The 4,534-nt window shown below is 53.5% G+C and overlaps 1 long non-coding RNA gene across 1 annotated transcript; it reads left to right on the forward strand.

Annotated features, from left to right (window-relative positions):
* Positions 1-3,893, forward strand: LOC123390151. The gene is made up of 2 exons (XR_006604775.1): positions 1-41; positions 3,843-3,893. It is a non-coding gene; the product is annotated as an uncharacterized LOC123390151 (long non-coding RNA).
* The last annotated feature ends 641 nt before the right edge of the window (positions 3,894-4,534 follow it).

The raw sequence follows: 4,534 nt of genomic DNA on the forward strand, positions 1-4,534 counted from the left end.
GAACCGGACCTGCCTTTCCGAACGCCACTTCCGAAGCTGTGGTGAGTTTCCCCGATTCCGCGCCTCCTTCCGGAAAGCCCTGCCCTAATCGCGGCCGCGTCAGGGTGGACCCCGCCGGTCACCAGGTGACCTCCGTGACTCCGAGAGGCTGGGAGACGTCCTAACCTCTACGGCAGTCGACACAGTTTTTCCGCAACCCAGTGGTGGACGAGGGGACGCCTTCCTCCAGCCCTCGGGTTGCCCGGCAACGAATCGTGGGGACCTCCCAATCCAAATTCGACCCTAAAACATCCCGGGGGTGTTTTAGGCCTGCTGGCCAATCTTAAAACCCTGGAACTGGACCAGGACCTGCGAAAACGACGTTACTGTACTGTCGCTTGGCCACAATACCGATTAGACAATCAGTCCCAATGGCCTCCGGAAGGCACGTTTAACTATCAGACTTTCATGGACCTAAATAACCTCGGCAGGCACCAAGGCAGATGGGCCAAGGTCCCTTATGTCCAGCTTTCTGGACTCTGCACTCTCGCCCCTTCCTCTGCTCTCACTGCTCCACCTCTCAGGTCCTCTTGGCCCGCTCCCCTCCCCCTACCCTGCCACCCACTGCTCCCAAAGACTCGGACCTCTCCTCCCCGTCTCCTCTCTCTGAACCCCCGGAGAGCTTCACCCATCCACTGACAAGAGGGCCTCTGGTTCCTCCTCCTCCTCTTTACCGCGATCCTTCACCCCAAGGTCCCTTAAATTCAGGATTTCTGAACCAGTGCTCTCGTCTACCCCTCCTTCTCCCCCTCCCACTCCTATCCGAACTCCTGACAAATTTATCCGCAGTAAACGGGAAACTCCAATCAAAGTTTACTGAAGGTCAAATAGGCTCTTGTTATTTGTTAAAATCTGCTAGCAAAGAGATGACTAGAACTGCTGGTTACTTGTGTCTCAGAGTTTTAATGGGTCATTCTTAAGGTAGCATTCAAAGTCTTTGGTAACCTTTAACAGAATGGGATAAAGAACTAGGTTTATGCTTTTGAAATCTGTTGGTAAACACCTTTTGTGCTTAATTGAATTCTGTTGTAACAGCCGCAGGGCTACTGTTTGAGCTAGATGCTTTCGTAAAGAATGGAAGGGGAGACTGATCACCTCCCATTAGCCAGGGATACCCAAAGGGGAGGGTGTCCAATCTGTTTGAATCTGAAGAGTGCCTGACTGCGTGAATGTGTCTGTGTGGCTCCAGCCGCACTAGGGCTCGAAAGCCCCCCGCTGAGTTAGTCTGACCCCCAAGGGAGGTTGCTGGAGCTGAGGAAGTTTGAGTTCATGCGCCCTTCTCTCTACAGGACCTTTCCCAAATTGAGAAACGTTTGGTCTCCTTTTCGGCCAGTTCTGATAACTACATTAAAGAATTCCAGTATCTGGCCCAAGCCTATGACCTCACCTGGCATGATTTACATGTGGTCCAGACCACCACCCTCACCATAGAGGAGAGGGAATGCATCCAGGCTGCTGCCCAGGAGCATGCGGATCAGGTCCAGCTCACTGATTCTGGAGCCCGGGAGGTCCCAGCTGTAGAACCAGGTTGGGATTATCAGGATGGCCAAGATGGCCACTGGCACCGCGACCGCATGGTCCAGTGTCTCATAGCCGGCATGAGGGCAGCCTCTAATAAGGCCGTTAATTACGACAAGATTAGGGATATTGTCCAGGCCCCTACGACAACCCCACCATGTTTCTTAACCAGTTGACCTAACTTTTAACCCAGTACACTCGCTTGGACCCTGCCTCTCCTGCGGGGGCCACGGTACTGGCTACTCATTTTATCTCTCAATCGGCACTGGATATACAGAGAAAGTTAAAGAAGGCTGAGGAGGACCCTCAGACCCCCATTTCTGACTTGGTGAAAATGGCATTTAAGGTCTTTAATTCCCGTGAGGAGGCGGCTGAGCTTAAACGACAAGCCAGACTCCAGCAAAAGGTTCAGTTGCAGACCCAAGCCTTGGTAGCAGCCCTGCGGCCGGCCGGCTCTGGGAGCCAGCAGAGAGGGGGGGAAACCAATCGCACCCCGTCGGGGGGCCTGTTTCAAATGCAGGGCCGAGGGACATTGGGCTCGCCAGTGCCCCAATCCAAAGCCGCCAACTCGGCCTTGCCCTCAATGCCATTTGATGGGCCACTGGAAATCCGACTGCCCTAACCTCGGGGTATCTTCGACGCCTCAACGTGGGGGACCCCCCGAGATAGTAAGTCTGGCCTTTCAACTGCTTGGATTGGAGGACGACTGACGAAGCCCAGACTCAGCCACCCCTCTCACCCAGGCCAAGCCCAGGGTTATGCTCCAGGTAGCGGGTAAGTCCATCTCTTTTTTGCTGGACACGGGGGCTACCTACTCTGTTCTGCCTTCCTACTCGGGACTTACTCGAACCTCACCAATTACTGTTATGGGGATCGATGGGACCTCCTCCAATCCTAGGGTGACCCTTCCCCTTACCTGTAGCCTGGATGGGTTTCCCTTCCCCCACTCGTTCCTATGATTCCTTCCTGCCTGGTCCCTCTACTGGGTAGGGACATTCTCCAGAAACTAAGGGCAACTATCTGCCTCTCCCCTTCCTCCCCTCTATCCACCTCAACCCGTCTCATCCTACACCTCTCCACTCCCTCGACCCCCGCTCCAGATGACCTACCTACTGTAGACCCTCAGGTGTGGGACACCTCAGAACCCATCATTGCTTCCCACCTTACCCCGGTTCAAGTACAGCTTAAGGATAACTCTAAGTTTCCCTCAAACTCAGTTGCCTATTTCCTTAGCCCACCGCCAGGGCCTGAAACTATCATAGAACGGCTTTAACGTCAGGGACTCCTGATCCCCATCATTTCCCTCTGTAACACCCCATCCTCCCAGTACGCAAGCCCTCAGGGGCTTATCGACTGGTACAAGACCTTAGGCTTATCAACGAGGTCGTGGTCCCCCTCCACCCAGTCGTTCCTAACCCTACTGTCTCGCGTTCCCCCAAACACCTCTCACTTTACTGTACTGGAACTAAAGGACGCTTTTTTCACTGTCCCCTTGCACCCTGATTCCTATTTTCTTTTTGCCTTCACCTGGGAGGATCCTGACACGCATGCTTCTGGACAATTAACTTGGACTGTTCTACCCCAGGGGTTCAGGGACAGCCCTCACATTTTCGGCCAGGCCTACAGACTTAACAGCAGTGCGTCCTTAAGGCCAGGACTCTACTACATATGTGGATGACCTCCTCCTCTGTAGCCCCTCCCTCTCGGTCTCCCAAGACGACACCTCCACCCTACTTAGCTTTCTGGGGGCCAAGGGATATCAAGTACCCCCCTCTAAGGCCCTCAACATGACCTTAGGGCAGCCCATCACAGTCTACTCTCCTGCTGACTCACAGAGCTCCTTAGCCACCGATCCCTGGCCCATCTGACTCCCGTCTCCAGCTATTCCATCTGCTATTCCTAGAGAACCCGCATCTCTCTCTCTCTCTACCTCCCCCCGCTTAAACCCTGCAACTTTACTGCCTAAACCCTTGCCAGATAAGGGGTGGATCCAGGACAGGATTGCCCTGCCAGGCAATCTGGTGCACACCTTGATTACTGACATCCACCAATCCCTCCATCGTGGCCCATAGGCTCTCCACTAATTTCTTCAGCCATTGTTCTATCATCCTTCCTTATCTAAGGTAATCGAAGTTGTCCACAGGGCTTGCAAAACCTGTTCTGCCGTGAATTCACAAGGAGGAATCTGCAGACCAGGGCCTAACCAACAGCTCCGAGGTCATCAGCCGGGGGAAGACTGACACCTGGACTTCACTCCCATGCCTTGCCATAAAATTCATTCACAGGCTGGATCGAAGCATACCTCATCGCCCAGGAAACAGCAGACGTAGTGGCTACAATACTCATCGAGCGCATCATCCCGAGGTTCGGATTGCCCCAGACCCTCCAGTCGGACAACGGACCTGCCTTCATCTCCAGTGTAACCCAACAGGTAGCTGAGAGCCTCAACATAACCTGGAAACTTCACATCCCATACCACCCACAGTCATTGGTAAGGTAGAAAAGGCCAATGGGCTGCTCAAAGCCCAACTCACCAAACCTACTCTAGAAACCCGTCTTTCCTGGCCTACACTTCTGCCTAAGGCTCTCACCAGACTCCTGGCTACGCCCCGCGGGTCTTCAGGCTTAAGCCCATTTGAATTAGAAATCACAGCCCTCCAGCCATTTCCCCACCTCTTTTATCCTATCTACCTTACCTCACTCCTTGTCGTAGGGATACCCCACCCTATTGACTGGCCACTGCCCAACTTCAGGGCCACAAATAATACGGTCCATATGGGCCCCATCGGGGGAAACATACCTATTATTAATGTGTCCTCCCTTACCACCGCAGCTGCCATATCACTAACTCCTCCCTCCTGTACTGTACTCCCTTGGGAATATTTCTCTTGTGCCCTCAGGGAATCTATCGCTGCCTGACCACTAATGACTCCCTGGGCTGTATATTCATTCTACTATCTCCTACCACCATCTACTC

Source organism: Mustela putorius, unplaced genomic scaffold (assembly GCF_011764305.1).
Source record: "Mustela putorius furo isolate JIRA1106 unplaced genomic scaffold, ASM1176430v1.1 tig00537248_pilon_pilon_pilon, whole genome shotgun sequence".
NCBI classification, from domain to species: domain Eukaryota; kingdom Metazoa; phylum Chordata; class Mammalia; order Carnivora; family Mustelidae; genus Mustela; species Mustela putorius.